Genomic DNA, 18,295 nt, shown 5'->3' on the forward strand with positions numbered 1-18,295 from the left:
AATTCTAGGTTAGCCTCTGCACATAGTGGGGTCAAGGCCTTCCAGGGCTACACGAGGTGTTGTCTCAAAAACAAAAACAGAACAAACAAAACACCCCAAGCAAATGGAAGAAAGGTCAAGCTGGGTTAGCCTGGGATGTACAGTGCCATTGAAGCTACTCTTTCTCTAGTTAAGCCAGTCTCAGACATACAAAACCATGTTGTGCTTTCTTTCATGTGTGGTTTCTAGGTTTTATATAGATATATAAAATCATATATGTATGTATAATAAGAGTGGGGTAAGAAATTGGAGGGGAGAGGTGGGGAATGTGCTCATACAGTGTACTTGTATGAAAATGTCCTGTATAACACAGTATCATGTATGATACATATGTTCATTCAAAGTTGTTGATTGTGACCAGGCTAGCCTCCAACTCCTAGAGATCCACCTACTTCTGTCTCCTGAGTGCTTGGGTTAAAGGTGTTCAGGTACCACCATGCCTGGTGGTTTCCCTGTGGTTCTAAGAACACTGAATCTTGTGCCTTCATGTGTTTCTCAGGTGACAGGTAGGAGATATGGTCTGGTAACACCATGCTTCAGAATGTGACGGTGGAGCTAGCCTGCTTGAGACCTTGGGTAAGTCATTTACCTTCCTATGTCCCTCAATTCTTAGTAAGGGAGGGTAATAATGGTAACTATTTGGCTAAGGAAAATGCTTAGACTAGTAACTGAAACGGTCACTTCAGTAGGACTGATTTGTTTTTGTAGTGCTGGCATCCACCCAGGACTTCACATGTACTGGTTTTCACTTCTTTGACAATAAAAAGTTGAATGGAGGTCACATGTTGTCTGAGTTTGTCTTAAACTAAAAGTTTGAGGCTTCCTTGAACTAATCCTTTTGTATCCATCTCACAAGTGCTAAGATTATAGGCCTGCCCCACCATTTCTGTCTTAAGGTTGATCATCTTTACGTATGCAAAGCTGGGCAAGCATGCTATCACTGAACCACATCTCCAGCCTTCTGATTGTTTTACTTATTAACACATACAAACTATAAATTATCCCTTTTGTTTTTCAGTGTTGTTTATGCAGTTATCTTCTGCGTATAGATTTTACATTTTTTGGCATTTAGGTATTTTCCCTTACAGTCTTTTTTGCCATGAGACCAATGTTTAGAAAAAAGTATACTTTCCTATTTTGAAATTATAAAAAATGACTTATTGTTCTTTTGAGTACTATATATATTTAATTTATTAATTTGAATATTTAAATTTCAGCAATTTTTCCTTCTAGAATTTAGATGTCAAGAGTGGTTAAGTCTTGAGTTTTGATATCTCTCTCTCTCCTCTCTCTCTCTCTCTCTCTCTCTCTCTCTTTAGGGCTGGAGAACAGAGGAATAGAATTCAATTCCCAGCATTCATAACCAGTGGCTCCAAGGAACTCAAAGCCCTTTTCTTAGCCTCCTCAAGTACCCACAAACATTTGGCTTACAAACACAGACAGACAGACACACACACAAATAAAAGTAAAAGAAATCTTAAAAACAATTGTTTGTATTTTTGTGCAGTGTTTGTGTATGTAGTTGTGTTTGGCCTGTACTCACTTGTGCCTCTAGAATGTGTGTCATGAGGCTTGGTGGCAGGCACCTTTAGCTGCTGAGCTGTCTCTCCACCTTCTGCCTTTTTCATTTGGGTAAGTGTTTAAATCTTCACTGAAGGAGAAGCAAAAGCAGAATCCTTTTTTGAGGAAGAGTCTTCCTGTGAAGTGCTGGCTGGTTCCACACTTCTCCCTCTATATTCCTTCCTCCTGTCCAGGGCTGGGGTTAGAGGCATATGCAGATGTTCCCCCTTCTCTTTGAACAGCATATCCTGAAACAGATTTCTGTTTCAGAGAATGAGTTTAACATCTGAATGTGGTCAAGAGTATTATAGTTGCTGGCTTGTAACTTGGACTGAGGTAAGGAGACTGCTGTCCGTGGCTGCAGCCTTTTCATGGCTCTGTAAACTTTCTATGCAGACCCTCATAAAGAATTACTTTACAGGGTTCACCCACTCATGTGCATACAATATTCTGCTTTGTTCATAAATAACAGGCTTGGGACATAGCTTAGCAGAAAGCACTGGTCTAGCAAGTCAAGACCCTGGGCTTCATCCCAACATCACAGAAACAGACCAGTGACTATAGCAGACACTTTATCCAGCCTGGATACTGTGGTGAAGGGGTATTGAATGATAATAATCCCACTAGACTCCAATTCTGTCCTTAATACTTGGAATTCGAATTCTAGTTCCAGCAAGTTTCTTGCCTGGACTTAAAATGGAAGAAAAACCCAGATATAATTGTGTAATCTCAGTACAGCTGCTGCTGGCCACAAACAATGAAGGGAAGCTGACCTTCATGTGAAACACTGTATGCAAGGTCCTGATGCACCAGATATATTAGTTACTTCCTCTTGAAGAGGTGCTCTGTCTGGGTTGAGTAGCGCCCTTCAGACATCATGCCTGTTGATAAGAGCCTGTGAATGCAAGTAGTAGATTATCAAGGTTTTTTCCTTATTTTAAGATTGTGTGTGTGTGTCCGTCCGTCCACATGAATGCAGTGCCAGCAGAGTCCAGACAGAGTGTTGGACTCTGGAGTTGGAGTTACAGGTGGTTTGCAGGCTGAAATTGAACTCTAATCCTTGGCAAGGGCAAAAAGTGCTCTTAACCACTGAGTCTCTTCTCCAACTGTGAAATACAGTTTTTGCAGATGTAACTAAGTTAAGATGAATATGGTGGCAGCTCCTGATCCCGTGATGGTGTTCTATGAGACATCAATGGTGATAGAAGCAGGGATTGGGATTTTCCCTGCTGCCATTCACTACTCCAAGGACGACTATCACCAGGAACAAATTCTCCTGCCTTTTCAAGTGTGTCCTTGCTGATTGTAGTCTGTAGTCTCCAGGCTGTGGAATCAGTCTGCTATTTGAAGCCTGACAGTCCGTTAGAGTATCTCTAGAAACTAATGCACACACCATCACCTCTGCACTCTTGATAAGGAAAATGGAGGCCCAAAGACACCAAACATTGGAGATCTCTGTAGTCATTACCTTGCCCTCTGGCTCCTTACTTTTTGCTGGCTGTGCATCTTTATCATGTCACTTCACCTAGTACTAGGTCTCTCTCCACATAGTATATATATATATATATGAGGGTTTTGTCTGCTTGTGTGTATGTGTACCATATGCATCCCTAGTTCCTGTGGAGGTAAGGAGGTGTCAATGGATCCTCTTGAACTAGAGTTATGGGTGAGTGTGAGCTACCATATGGGTGCTAGGAAATGAATCCCAGTAGTCTGCAAGGACAGCAAGTACTCTTATCATGGAACCATCTCTCTAGGCCCCATAGCTCTGCCCTTAACTTTTCCTTCCCATGCACTATCAGAGAAATGTGACAAGGTGGTCCCACTGTCCTTCTTTCTGGAATTTTTTTTTTTTTTTTTTTAGAGCTTCCCATTTTGGCCTACTGTGTCTTCTAGACTCTTGTCCCCACAGCACATGCCATTTATTCTTTGGAGCTTTCAGGATGGTGCAGGTAGCCTACAGCTACAGCTGTAAGTAGAGAAGGAACTGCTTTCTGGCAGCACTGTGTGTACAGAGGTGGAAGAGGTGGTGGCTTTGCTGCTGGAGGAAGCTAGTCCCCGCTCAGCTCCTGACTTGCTAGTGGCTTTCCTGGGAATCTATTGTTGGTAGTGACACCAAGGCTATCCTTGGTTTAGACTGCTGGCTTTGGATCCTGCTTTCATCACAGTGGGAATTCTAGAAATGCTACATTGGTTTTGTTTCTTCCTGTATCCTGTGTCTAGGCAAAGGCCTGGCACTTACCAACACCCTTAAGAAATGTTTATTGAGGAGCTAGAGCAATGGCTCAGTAGTTAGGAGCATTGGCTGCTCTTCTAGAGGACCCAGGTCCTTCCTAGAAGACACTCTCTTCTCGTCTTCACAGGTTCTGCATAGCATTCATGCAAGCAAAACACTCATACACCTAAAATTTAAAAATGAAAAACAAATAAAACAATACCTTCTGCTGGGTAACCCCACCTGGCCCTGGCCCTGGCCCTCTGCTGCTTAGACTTTCATTCTTTTTTGTACCACTTGCTGAACTTTTACACTCCAAGATGCAGTCATCTCCTGAGCCTTCAGGCTGGGCCAGTAATTCTGGCTCTCGGGACATGCCAGAAAAGTGATACAGAACATAGGCATGGCTGCAAAATACCTCTTGCTGTGCCCACATGAGTTGTGGTTTGTAGTCAATATAATATTGTTCAGTTGATTATGTCCAGACCAGTTTTGGCCATAATGACTTGCTTTCTGCAATCCTGTATATGGAAAGCCTAGAAACTTCCCTGAGATGGCCCTTCCTAGATCACTCAGAGTGGTCAAGATGGAGGATCATCCTGCTTCCTGCATACTGGGCCTCATTGAGGTCATATTATGAAAGAATGATTTGATACTGGAAGTGGGGCCCAGGCCTCCCAAAGACTTGTGCAAGACTCTGACTATAGCCCGGTCCTGTTAGAACTTTGGGTTGAAAAACTCCCAGGAAAACAGTACTGCAGTACTTCTGGCTAGAGCAGGAGGAGCTGCCTCCTGAGGTCACTCTGGACCTGTTGCTGACTTGAGTTGTGACAGCTAGCAGTCTGAGTTGACGTACTGTGACTCTGATTCTTTTCCAGCTCAGAGTTGTGGAAACTTGGCTTGCAGAGAAGGAGGTGACACTCATGTCTTCATCTTCTGGGGAAGCCTCATCAGTGTACATCCTTTCTTTTGTTCAAAATTTCAACTTCTTTTTACATCTATTTCTACTTGTCTGTTTTTGAGACAGGATCTTACATAGCAAACCTGAGTTTGCTATGTAGATGAAGATTGCTTTGAATTTTTGATACTTCTACTTCTGCCTCCCCAATGCTGAGGTTATAGCCATGTGCCACCATGCCCTGTTTTTGCAGCGCTGGGGATGGGTTTTGTGTATGCTAGACAAGTGCCTACCAACTGAGCTTCCCACCTTTGTTAAATACTGGAACTTTTTCACAGAGTTAATATTGGAACCAAAGTGGTGTTCACTCCTGCAAGGGAAAGGAAGAAACTTTGATAGGGGTTGCAAAAAGGACAAGAAAGTTAGTAGGTTACACAACTTGGCTTGGAGAGTAGAGAGGTTGGGGTACTAAGGCCTCTTGTATCCTATCATTTGACACCCTCAAACTGTTCTCTCTGCTAGCCTAAGGCAAGGGCACTGTAGACAAGGAAGAGCAGATGGGAAGAACAAACTCATGTTCTCCTTGGCCAAGACTGTCCACATTACCTTTCATATACTATTGAGTTGTAATTCAAGCCATAGAGCAGTGGTCCTCAACCTTCCTAATGCTCAGCTTTTAATACAGTTCCTCATGGTGTGATCCCCAACATAAAACTATTTTGTTGTAGCCGGGCAATGGTGGTTCACACCTTTAATCCCAGCACTGGGGAGGCAGATGCAGGCAGATCTCTGTGAATTCGAGGCCAGCCTATTAATGAATTATAATGTAAATATCTGAGTTTTCTGATGGTCTTAGGCAACCCCTGTGAGAGGGTTGTTTGATCCCCAAAGAGGCCTCTACCCACAAGCTGAAAACCACTGCCTTAGACTGTCCTGCTGTTGAGTGGGCTGAACACAAAAGAGCTGTGTGCCTTGCTCAAGGTCATACAACTAGTAAAAGCTAAGATAGAACTGGGTTCTGGTTTGGCCAGCTCCAAAGCCTTAGCTGTTGCCCAGAGCTTTGTCTCTGGTGAGATTCAAGAAAGGAGGCTGGGGAGTCATGGTAAGATACCATCTTTCTCTACCTCACAGTTTTGCCAGTAGCAACCTGTTCAGCCAGTGCATCTTCTTTATACCTCTGCATAGCCCACAAGTGTTGAAATCCAATGGCTGACTGGCTTATGGCTTAATGGCCCTGTTACGTCTCACTTGAAGTCTGTTGTGTCCCAGATAATGCAGCAGAGAGGGTGTGGTGTGCCACACTGTCTGGGCTGGAGCCAGCCACACCTGTCCTGTGACTGTTAAAGTGAATTGTCCCTGAGTAAACAAGGCTGGTGCTCTTTTGCCTTTCTGAGGAAGACCAGATGGTTGTGGGTGATGGCACAGGTCCAAGGGGTCCTGGCCCTGGGCCTACAAAGGAGACAGCTAGAGGGTGCCAGGTGATAGGATAAAGAGAGGGCTGGTTTGACTTCAGAGGGACCAAGAATGTCCTTTTGTTAGTGCTTGAAATGCTTTCAATTTAATTTGCGCACGTGTGTGTGTGTGTGTGTGTGTGTGTGCGCGCGCGTGCATGTGTGCTTGCATGTGCCCTTGTGTCCCTGTGTATGTTGGAGTGTTAGAGATTGAACCTAGGGTCACTCCTAGTTAAGCATTCCATCACTAAGCTGCATGCTCAGCCCTCTTTTTACTTTTTGTTTTGATACAGAGTTCCATGGCTTTGCCCTTGTGACCCTCCTTCCTCCGCTTTTCAAGTAGCAAGGTCTGTGCCTTCAGGCCTGGCTCTTGACTTAAGTCTTTGGGACTCAATTGAAAAATTAAAGCTGAGAGAGAAAAGGAAGGAGAGGGAGGGAGGAAGGGGAAGGAACACTTCTTGGGCGTGGACTTGGAAATGAATAGATGAGATTGATCTCAGAACTAGACCTTGGAAGTGATAGAGAGGGGAGCAGCATGCTGTCACTTAGAGAGTCACTTAGAGAGACTCAGGAGGGCCTGAGGTAAAGGCTCTACAAAGAGAAGCTGGGCCCTTGCCTGCAGAGAGACAAGTGTTAAGGCCTGCTGAGGTTGAAGGTTCTTGGTCCAAGAGTGAATGCTGGCCAGGGAGGTTTTCACAGGGGGCTGGGACACAGGGGTCTGGAGAGTGGCTGATGTCAAGACTACACCCAGAAGTGCAAAACCTTCAGGCCTGTGGTTTGCTGTGACGTCTTCAGATTGTCACAGATCTCAGGAAGGGGAGGTTCAACTTCCCAGAAATGATGCACAATGATGGCGCAAAAGAGGCTTCTAGTGACAGCAAGGGCAGGGCACTTCCCCCACTCTGCTGTCACAGACTTTCCCGGTGAGCTGTGCTGAGAGAAGGGGCTTTGCAGGAAAGCAAATAAGCATGTGAGAAGCAATTCATGCATCTACACACAGCCCCTTTGTCTGTGCCTTGATCTTCTAGAATGGCCCTGAGAGTCAGACCCAAGTCAGCCTACCCTCCTCCAGAGAGTCTTTCTGGTGCTCAAACTGCCTTGATGGTTTGCATTTTCCCAGTTTTCTTCACCTAGGAAATCTTGGGCAGGGCTAGCTCAAGTCCTGACTCCCTGCCTATAGTATTTTTCTTTGGACTCAGACTTTGAGTTCACTCAGGCCTTGTAGGTTCTAACTCCTGCTCTTGCTGCCCCCTCCCCCCAGGTCTGACAAGATATGGAGCTCTCTTAACAGTAGCAGGACTCTGGAAGTTTCTAGAATACCAACCATCCTTTCAACACCTGCAACCCTATATACAGACCCAAATGTCAGCTGTGTCTGCTGTTGATCTAAGATTCTAGGGCTAGCAGCCCCAGGAGAGGCGGACCCCTGGTATGTGTTCTGTGCCCTAAATGACAATGCTGTTTCTTGTTTCTGTTTTCCTCCATCTTGTCTTTAGTGTGCTTTTTGTAGTACCAAGCCCTGTTCACTATCCACATTGCCTCTTGGACTCCTTACTCTTATCTAGTAGCCCACTTGTAAGTCCCTCCTCATCAGAAGCTGTGGCCAGACCCTACTGGAGAGAAGGTCTTGCCTGCTGTGCTGGCCACTTTGGACAGCCTGTTGTTTTGGAGGCTGACTGGATGATGTCGTGTTTGTCTGTCTACTCTTTTGGAGGAAGGTTCATGGCTTAAGTGGGTTCTTGTCTTGGATTTCATGCTATCCATGCTCTTGCCTCAGGAGAGTTTGTCAAGAAACATCATGAATCCTCAGAAAGGAAGCAGAGAAGGCATGTTTTAAGCCATTTGAAGGAAATTTTTTTTTTAGTATTTATTTAGTTTTTATGTGTATGAGTGTTTTCTTACATGTGTATATATGTACTATGTGCATGTCTGGTGCCCGTGAAGGTTGTATGTCCTTACCTGGAGTTATGGATGATTGTGGGCTGCTGTGTGGATGTTGGGAAACAAACCCTGGTTCTTTTCAAGAGCAGCCAGTGCTCCTACCACTGAGTTAGTCCCAGAATAGTTATGAAACCTACCAGAACATAGTATTGATGGGATGCATTTCTGGAAAGGTTTATCACATGAGGACAGGTGGATGAAATCATGCCAAGAAACAGTAATGCCAGTTCAGTTAAAAAAAAAAAACAAAAACAACATAAGGGGCAGGATTTGGTCACTATGCCCTGACTCTGCTTAGAGAGCATGGAGCAGCTCCAAGCTAGAGTGGAGCTCCAGAAATAGGCTTTCCCCCTGTTTGAGACAGAAAGTGAGGATGGGACTCTGTAGCGCCTGCGCTACAATCTGTTCCACGAATCGGGTGAAGGCATAGAGATTGAAATAAAGACAAGACAACGGGTCATTCGTTCAATGGCAAAGTTGGAACACCAAATGCCGAATGCCATTTATTGAGGGACAAGAACGGGCTTAAATACCGACTTATAGCACAGTGAAAAATTACAGGAATTTTTTGGCTTAGCTCCTCCCTGTGTTGTCACGAGGTGTGTGTCACAAGATGTGTTGTCACGAGGTGTGTGTTATAAGATTTGTTGTCACGAGATGTGTTGTTACAGGAAGAGTACCAACAAAAGCCTTGGGGCAAAGAGTTCCCGCCAACAGCTTCAGGCTAGCTCAAGGTGCCTTGGGGGTCCATGCAGGGCCCTACAGGACTCCACCTTCTTGTCTCTAGGTGTCACCAGCTCCTGCTCTAAGGACCAAGGCTTCCCAGGTACCCTTCCCCCCTAACCTCTCAGGATTTGTGGGTACATTCTGCCTTCTTGTTGGAGACTATTTATCTCAACATCAGCTTAGGACTTCACTGCACAGGGTCATCAGTGTCAGGTAGCTCATTTTTATACAGCATATATAATATTATAAAATTCCCACTTTCTCTATTAAATTTCCCTCCTATATTCTCCCTTCAATCCTTAGAGATAAGCAGTGAACTATGGGCACAGCCATGTAAATCTGTAACACAGGTGAGCAAGTACCAAGAATACTGGCATAGATAGTGCCCAGAGGAAGCCAGTCACAACCTTTGATTGAGACCATTTCCTAAGAGACCATTCCTTCTCTAGTGTTTCTAGTGATGCCTCCTGCTTGTGTCTTCAACTGACATAAATACATCATTTTATTTTATTTATTTTTTCTGAAACAGTGTCCTTGCTCTGTCTGCTGGTCTAGAGTTTGCTATGTAGACAAGGCTGCTCTTGAACTTGTCTGCCTCCCAACCGAGTGTTGGAATTACAGGTGTGCACCACCACATTTGGTTTCTCAAGTGCTCTTGAATCTGTGTCTGCAGCCTGGATTTCTTTTCTGAGTTTGTCACAATAGCCACATAGTGTTGGCATGGTATCTTAAACTCAGCATGTTCTATACACATTTCCTGTTTCTGCTCAACCCATCTTCCTCCTCCTGAGTGCCTTCTCTTCTACATTTACCCTTCACTTAGGAACATCATCACCATGGCTATTTGCAAACTGTGTTCCCATTGCTATTGTCCACTGTTCCCACCAGAAATAGAAAGAACTTTAAAAATTCTGTGTGTGTGTGTGTGTGTGTGTGTGTGTGTGTTTACATAGGCCATGGTGTGCTTGTAGGGATCAGAGGACAACTTTTTAGAGTTGGCTCTCTCCCTTCTACCATAATGAACTCAGGTGGTCAGAATTCTCTTTACCTATCAAGCCATCTCTCCAGACCTCCCAGAAATTTAATAGCTCTAAGATGTGCTTCTTTCCTTTCCTTCCTTTTCTGCAAGGAATCTGTCGATGAATTCTATAGAAAAATTAGCATTAAAAGAGAAAAAGAAATCAAGCAACAGGAAAGGGTTCTTCTGCACCTGTGGGCAACTGAACCAGTGCAATTGGAAAGTAGGAGAACAGAGGTCTCAAAAACGTCCAGCACAGTGTCAGGATGCATGAAATAGGACTGGTAACTGGCCAGGCGGTGGTGGCGCACACCTTTGATCCCAGCACTCAAAAGGCAGAGTCATGTTAATCTCTGTGAGTTCAAGGCCAGCCTGGGCTATAGAGTGAGTTCCAGGATGGTTCCAAAGCTACACAGAGAAACCCTGTCTCAAAACACAAAAACAGCAAACAAACAAAAGAGACCATTGAGCTGGGCACAGTGGACAAACTTGTAATCTCAGCACTGAGAGGTTAGGACAGGAGGACCATGGTTACAAGGCCAGCTTGGGTTACATATTGAGATTCTGTTTTGAAAAACCTGACTACTGTATAAAAGGAACAAGATGACTGAGAGACTTTCACAGCAAGACTATAAAGCTGGGCATGGGAGGTCACACTTGTAATCCCAGCAGCACTGAGAAGGCTGAGGCAGGAGGATTGCCATAAGTTCAAGGCCAACTTGGACTACCTATGAGTTCCAGGATAACCTGTAATTCAGAATGAGACTTTGTCTCAAAACAAGAGCAAAAATAACAACAAAGTAATGAATGTAGTAGAAGAGAGTTAGAGGCTTTTGTTTGTGTGTTTTTGAGACAGGCTCACTGTGAATCTCTTGATATCCTGGAACCTGATATATAGACCAGGCTGGCCTTGAACTCAGAGATCTGACTGAGTCTGACCTGTGCCACCAAACCTGGTGATGATTAGGGTTTTTTTGTTTTTTTTGTTTTTTGTTTTGTTTTGTTTTTGTTTTGTTTTGTTCTTTGATTTTCCAGACAGGATTTCTCTGTAGCTTTGGAGGCTGTTCTGCAATTCTCTCTGTATACCAGGCTGGCCTCGAACTCACATAGATTCACCTGTGTCTGCCTCCCCAGTGCTGGGATTAAAGGTGTGCACCACCACCACCACCACCACCAGGCTATTAGGTTTTAAAAGAACAGATCTCTAAGACATACAGAGCTCTCACAAATCAGTAGGGAAAAGCTAGTACCTCTGAAGAAATTTGCCAGTCACAGAACAAATACAAATGAAGTACAAGAAAAAGGCTATCTTACTCTCAATCTAGAAAACACAAACAAAAATGGAGTGTTGTATTTCAATGTAGATCAACAATAAACATTAAAGGAGAAGGACTGGGGTGCAGCTTAGGTGGGTGTTCAGCTCAAGGAGTGCAGCTGGTTGGGAGTTGCAGAATAGCCAACAATATAACTCAATGGATAAAAGTACTTACTGTGCAAGTCTCTCAGGAATGCAGTTCAGGAAGAGTAGCTGAGGAGCTGGGGAGTTCACATGGTTGGGAATATGAATTAGCATGTTCTCTGAAGGCCAGCTTGACAATACCTAAGACAGTGCCAAGGGCACATCTGCAAACCTGTGTCTATTGTATCTATGTATATGGACATATATTTGTTACATAGAGTTCAGAACACAACCAAAATGGACATGAATGACAAGATCAGGTATGTCATGCATTGATAAGTGAAGTAGATCCATGCTTACACGTGGAAATGTTACTACAACATTATATATAAAATATGTAGCATGGAAATCTCTTTTACTTGAAATAAATATAGCCAGTAGTTGGGTATACATTTTCAAAATCAGAACCAGCAACATAATTCAGTGGGAACTTACTGTGCAAGCCTGGTCTAAGTTCATTCTCTGGGACCTGCAAAGGAAGGAGAGCATTGACTCCCAACTCCACATGTGCATGGCGGCCTTCTCTCTCTCTCTCTCTCTCTCTCTCTCTCTCTCTCTCTCTCTCTCTCTCTCTCTCTCTCATACAGACACACACACACACACTAATAAGAATAAGAATAAAAATTAGCCAGTCAGGGCTGGAGAGATGGCTCAGAGGTTAAGAACACTGACTGTTCTTCCAGAGGTCCTGAGTTCAATTCCCAGCAACCACATGGTGACTCACAACCATCTGTAATGGGATCTTCTGCCCTCTCTGAGGGCAGATAGAATACTGTATACATAATAAATAAAAAAAAAAATTAGTCAGTCAGTGGTAGTGCATGCCTTTAATCCCAGCACCTGGAAGGCAGAGGCAGGCAGATCTCTATGAGTTTGAGGGCAGCTTCATCTACAGATTGAGTTCCAGGATAGCTAGACTGTTACAGAGAGAAACCCTGTCTCAAAAAACAAACAAACAAAACAAAGAATAAAAATTAAAAATTTCACAAAACAAATTTTCTGATTTGGAAAAAATGATACTTCTAAAAAGTGGATTCAAGCTGGGTATAGTGGTACACGCCTACAACCCCAGTGTGTAGAAGACAGAGGTAAGAGGACCAGGAGTTTAAGGCCATATGAGCTATGTGAGACTATATGATACTCTTGTCCCAAAAAGGCAAACCAACAAAACTAGGATTCTGACTTGAGAGTGGCCTGAACAAATGTTTTACCCAGTGGGTGAGGCATTGAAGAGCCAATATAGGCTCTTGAGCAGATGGCAGCGACAAAAGCAGGAACCACAGAAGACTTCATGGTGTGGCATATGAATGAGGCAGAAAATGACCTGCAGCAGAGGCACAGGTCTGGCATCAATTAGGCCATGCAGTGGGATTAAGATTGAGGATCCATCCAAGCACTGCATGGAAGAGGAGGAAGACCAAATAGTAAGAAGCCATGGAAATAACCTGGTGTGTGTCCATCCTGTGAAAAACAAGTTACTGCCCATGACAGCAAGAAAGGTGAACACTCTTCTAGGAGGAGATGAGCTGTTCTGTGACTGCAGATTTCTATTGGGAGAAGTTTCTCTAAAGCAGAGGCAGCTCTCCTAGGAATCTGGCAGCCTTGGCAGGCATGGGGGATGAGACATCTCCTTTCCTGCTGTAGGTGGTGAGTGATGCTGGGGAGGAAGAGAGCCTTGCCCCAGTCAGAGCCCTTGACTGGGGACTCTGGACAGAAGTGCAGCCCCAGCATGCTCCAGTTGTCTCAACACTGAAGAGTCTCACTATGCTCACAACCTTACCTTAAGGAAGCATGTGTGTGAAGCATCCAGCATCTCTCTCCTTTAATATGAGCTGAAACTCAGAATAGAATTAGAGGAACTAGGAGTGTGACCCATGCCTGTAATTCCAGCACTCTGGAGGCCGAAGCAGGAGGGTTGCCATGAGTTCAAGGCTTCATAGTGAGACCCTGTCTCAGGAAACAAGACAAATCAATAAAAAACAGACGTGAGTGGAATTAAGACATATTTCCCTTTTCCATTTTTCTGTTTGTTGGAATGAATTTTCCAAGGAGAGGGAGAGATTAAAGTAAAAGATGCAGCCGGAGTTAAGGGTGGTCAAGGACAACAGGGCAAGGCTGCATGGTCACCACTGGCCCTGTTAGACATTAGACATCCCAAAACTGGAGAATATTGGGTGTTCCATTCAATTCAAGTTGGGGGAAAGGCCTCACGTGTCCTTAAATAACCACAAGGTGTTTGGAAGTGAAGTTGTCCAGTGTGGTTGCAGCAGTTAGTGGTGGTTTAGTGGGCTATTTCAGTTTGTTCTGGCTTCATTCTTTGAAAATAATACAGTAAAAGTATATTGACTTAGACCAGTGAAGAAAGGATCTGTCTGAGTTAGAGGGAAGAAAACATGTGAGAAGTTGTGAAGTGTGTTTGCTACCACAATCCCAGGCTATCCCAACTTATATATTCACAAGCTGGTACAGATCCAAGATAAATCTTCTTTAAAGGGTAGATCAGGTCTCTCAAGTCACCTTGCTTGCCCAACAGTGACCATCGTTATGCTACTAAATCTCACTTCGGATGAACACAGGAGGCTCTTCCAACTTTACCTTGTTCTGAGCTCACAGGCTCAGCTTTAAGTAGCTTTCCCCTATCACCACACTGGTGTCTCAGCACTGCTATGTAAGACAACATTGCAACCCATTCTCTCCAGTTCAGGGCAGTGAGAAATGAAGACCAAATGAACTGCAGTGAGCACCTGAGACATCCTCCCCCAGGCACGTGAAGCTTCCCATGCCTCATGCTGCAGCTTGAGGGTTGTTTTAGGATGAGTTTCTCTCTGCTTTTACAGTGGAGGGAGAAAAACCCACAAATCCCAGACAAGTGTCTGTTCTGGGAGGTGGTGACTCCACAGGCTTTTCTAAATTGGTTCACTGGTGTCATTGGTCCCTCAGCAAAAGAGCAGTCTTCCTGGAATGTCTGGCTGCTGAGAGTCATTGGAGCAAATGAGGAGGCCCAAGGGGATCGGCTGCCCACTGGCATCCTAGGCTTTAGACAAGGGGGGGTAACTGTTACCCAGCCTATGCAGGAGGTTCTACTTTCTCCTGCCTGGTACTGAGCCAGACCTTCTGCCTTGTCCCTGGCTCATGCTTACCTGGTCTGGCTGTTTTCTGGATGTGTGCCAGTAGTGATTTTTAGGTTGACTAGAAGAGATACTACTCTCTACCAGGGTAGAGTAAACTTGGGAGGAGCCTTTCTTTGGCTCCAGAGAGACTGGGGCCTGTTGCCTGGCTCTACCCTGTGTTTTCTGGTCATGTATCCCTGGTCAGCTTCTTACCCTTGGCACACTTCCTTCAAGCCCTTAATTTTAATTTGGCCTCTCTAAGGATTACACATTAGCTTTTTCCAAGGATCTGGGGAGATTGGCTCTTCTACAGTACTATGGGGTGTTTGGGACATGGAATGTGTTTACAATGGGGAAGGATTTACACTTGACATAGAGTATGCTCACAATGCGGAGGGATTCACACTGGACATGGAGTGTGTTCACAATGGGGAGGGAGGGATTCACACCGGACATGGAGTGTGTTCACGACGGGGAAGGATTTACATTGCCTTTGCTTCATGAGCTCTCTTTATTTTTTGGGATAGGAGTTCACCATGTAACCCAGGCTGGTCTAGAACTTACCATGGATCTTAGGCTAATTGGAAATATATGATATTCTAGCCTCAGCCTCTTGAGAGCTGGAATTATAGGCATGTATCATTCCACCTAGCTATCACTATGAATTAGAGGCCAGCCTGGTCTACCTACCAAGTCCCAGCCCAGCTAGAGCTATGTAGTGAAACTTATCTCAAAAACAAACACACAAGCAAAATCCCTAAGGCAAATTTTTGCCTCCCTCTTTTGCAATCTAAAACTTACCTTCCATCCTTAACCTTTTCTTTTTCATTGCTTTAATTGGGCAAGATTTAGCAGCTGAGAAGAATTTAGGGCCCTTTCACCAACCCTTTCTCAGAACTGAAAGGATTGCTAAGAAAGGCTGCCTGGCCATGAGGCCAGCCACTGCACATTCTGGTGTGTTCATAACCTGTGGTAGAGAGCCTGTCTGACACCTATCTTCCAGAGAGGGAAGGGGGCTGGGTGATCTGAGCACTTGGCATGACCATGAATTCATTTGAGGCCTGTTAGGTATCACTTTCTTATTTAAAAAGAGAGGGGAAAGGGAGGAGGAAAGAGAAAGGAAAGGCAGAAATGGAAGGGAAAGGAGAAAAGGAAAAAGAAAAGGAAAACTTGGCTGCTCAGGAAGGCAAAGTTCAGAGCTGCTTTGGGGTGGTGGTGGAGCTTTCTCCCTTCCTTCCTTCCTCTCTGGAGAAGCCTCCCAGTTGACTTTTCCCTTCTTTTAGGCAGGATCTTACTATGTAGCCCTGGCTGGCCTGGAACTGCTGCATAGACCAGGCTGGCCTTGAACTCACAAAGATCCGCCTGTGCTTCCTGAGTGCTGGAATGAGGGGTGTGCTAGCTATAGGGGGCCCCAAAATGGCTGCTCCACAATTAGGTAGGTTTTTTATTGTAGGAGAGAGATAGATAGAAGCACCTGGAAGAGTCCAGGGCAGAGAGAAAAAGAATTAGATTGGCTGTGGCCAGGGACATCTGCAATTGGAAGTGAGAAGAGCAAGAGCAAGAATATGGAGAATATCGTGTGTGTGTGTGTGTGTGTGTGTGTGTGTGTGTGTGTGTGTGTGTGTGTGTTAATGGCAGGACACTTATGGAAATTCCACCAGAAGCATCTGGTTTGTTGACCATCAGGCAATTTCACCTGAAAGAACCCAAAGAGACAGGGTTATTATTATTATTATGAAACAATGGATACCAGTAGGCTGAGAAGGGGCCAAGGAAGACCAAAGGATAGCTTTGGAGTCCACCCCTGGGGGCCGAAGTCTGCAAGTCAGTCCTCTTTCATTTGGCTGAACTGGTTCACATTAGCTTTTAACAAAATCGAGGACTGTTGGTCCTGCCGGACTACCCAGGCTGGGGAGATGAGCCCGTTTTGGAGCAGTTATGGGCCACCATTCCTGGATGGTGTCTGTCAGCTGCGTGGAAATCTGCTGGGACAGAAGGCATTAGTATGACTGCTTTCTGTAGTCTTCACTGGGACCCTCCTTGCAGAAAAAGCAGTTAAGTGTCTGTGGACTGCTAGAGTAGACTCAGGCCTCTGACTCAGAAAGAACAAAGCCCGAGAAGTCATCAGTGTGAGAAGGTGTGAGCATTCATCTGTGGTGAGACAGAAATATCCTGACAGGAAAGAGATCAGAAGAGGAGCTTGGGGGCCCAAAAGATGGCTCTGGGGTGGAGGCATGTACACTTGATTTCCTCTGAACAGGCTGGAGAGATGGACACTGAATGGAGACATTTTCAACACAGGGAGAAGCACTTCCAAGTCTATATTCAGAAAACAAAGGAAATTTAAAAATTGAGCCTGTGACTAGAATTTTGACTGTGACTATGATAATTTTTTTAAAAAAGATTTAGTAGCCATTGATAATTATAATTGTTACCAAGACTAGACTAATAACTTAGTAGAACTCTATTAATATGCTCAACTTTGAACTTCTTGTTTGTTTTTGGTTTTTTGAGACAGGGTTTCTCTGTGTAGCTCTGGCTGTCCTGGAACTCACTCTGTAGACTAGGCTGGCCTCAAACTCACAGAGATCTGCTTATTTCTGCCTGGGTTTAAAGGTGTGTGTCATCTCTGCCTGGTCAAGTTTTGAAGTCTTAACATCAAGTATCATCATTAAGTCTCATTTTTCTTGTGCCTTAAATCATTTCTTCAGACCTTTACAACTTGCATAAGTTTGAAACTTTTTTTTCATCTGGAAATATCACATCACGAGACTCGGGTACTTGATCACTGAGAGCAACTGTTGAAAAGCAAGACTTTTAAATAAAGAAATAGTAAGAAATAAACCTTGAGTCAGTGATAACACTGGTAGCCTGAGTTGGTTTATACATTGGAACCTGTTTTGTGAGTTTCTTTTTCAGCAGGAAAATAAAGCCTGAGTTTTTAACCTATGAAACCAATTCAGACTGGCAGGTAATTGGGTTTTGGTTTTAAAGCTTTTTTTTTTTTTTAATTTATTTAAAGAGACTCAGGTAACTAAACTTTGTTTTTCAAGACAAGGTTTTTCTGTGTAGCCCTGGATATTCTAGAACTCGCTCTGTAGATCAGGCTGACCTGGAAGATTACTGGGATGAAAGGGTATGTATTACCATGCTACCACCATGGCCTTTTTTTTTTTTTTTCTTTATGACAGTTTAATTTGGATTTTCATCAGCCAGAAATGTTAATGTCTAAATTGTGTATTTGTGTAGCGTCCTCGATGGAGTATGACGCAACCTTCTCAGCAGATCTTATTGTCTTAAAGTACTATCAAATGAGACCCTACATATAAAGTGGCTAGCAGTCTGTATAGTAAAAACCCAGTAAATATTAAGTTCAGGTATCAAGGAAGCAGGAGGTAGGAGGGCCCTGGATGCCTGAGAGTGACCTCTGACCCATTAGCATTTCCTGCCATCCTGTATGTCCCCAGCACCTCTGTCTTCCCTGTGTTACTAATGGTACTCTGTCTACTCTAACACTCTAAAGATGCTAAATGAGCTGTTACAGATAGGCCTGGCCACCTTGATTCATGAGGTTAGGACTAGAACCAGATTGGCAAACCTAGGGAGAGAGGCTGTCCCCTCTGCACCTCCTGCAGTACCACATTGCCAGCGCGCACTACCAGTAGTACACAGCACTTCCTCTTTAGTAGGGCTAAGATGCTTAGCCTTACTAAACACCAACTGAATGGTGTTTCAGGCTAGTGTCTGCAGAGCTTTGCACAGGGGCTCTTCCTGGCTCCAAGTCCTTTCTCCTGTTCTTGCAGGAATGTTTCAAAGGCTGGTGGGAGGCCAGGCATTGGTGATGGGAAAAGTCCAGGACTCTGGAGATGATACTCCCT

General features: G+C 44.3%; 1 long non-coding RNA gene across 1 annotated transcript; it reads left to right on the forward strand.

Moving 5' to 3' along the window:
• The first annotated feature begins 517 nt into the window (after positions 1–517).
• On the forward strand, positions 518–1,491 carry LOC127235942 (uncharacterized). The gene is made up of 2 exons (XR_007835746.1): positions 518–615; positions 1,359–1,491. It is a non-coding gene; the product is annotated as an uncharacterized LOC127235942 (long non-coding RNA).
• The last annotated feature ends 16,804 nt before the right edge of the window (positions 1,492–18,295 follow it).

Source organism: Phodopus roborovskii, unplaced genomic scaffold (genome assembly GCF_943737965.1).
Source record: "Phodopus roborovskii unplaced genomic scaffold, PHOROB, whole genome shotgun sequence".
Classification (NCBI taxonomy): Eukaryota; Metazoa; Chordata; class Mammalia; order Rodentia; family Cricetidae; genus Phodopus; species Phodopus roborovskii.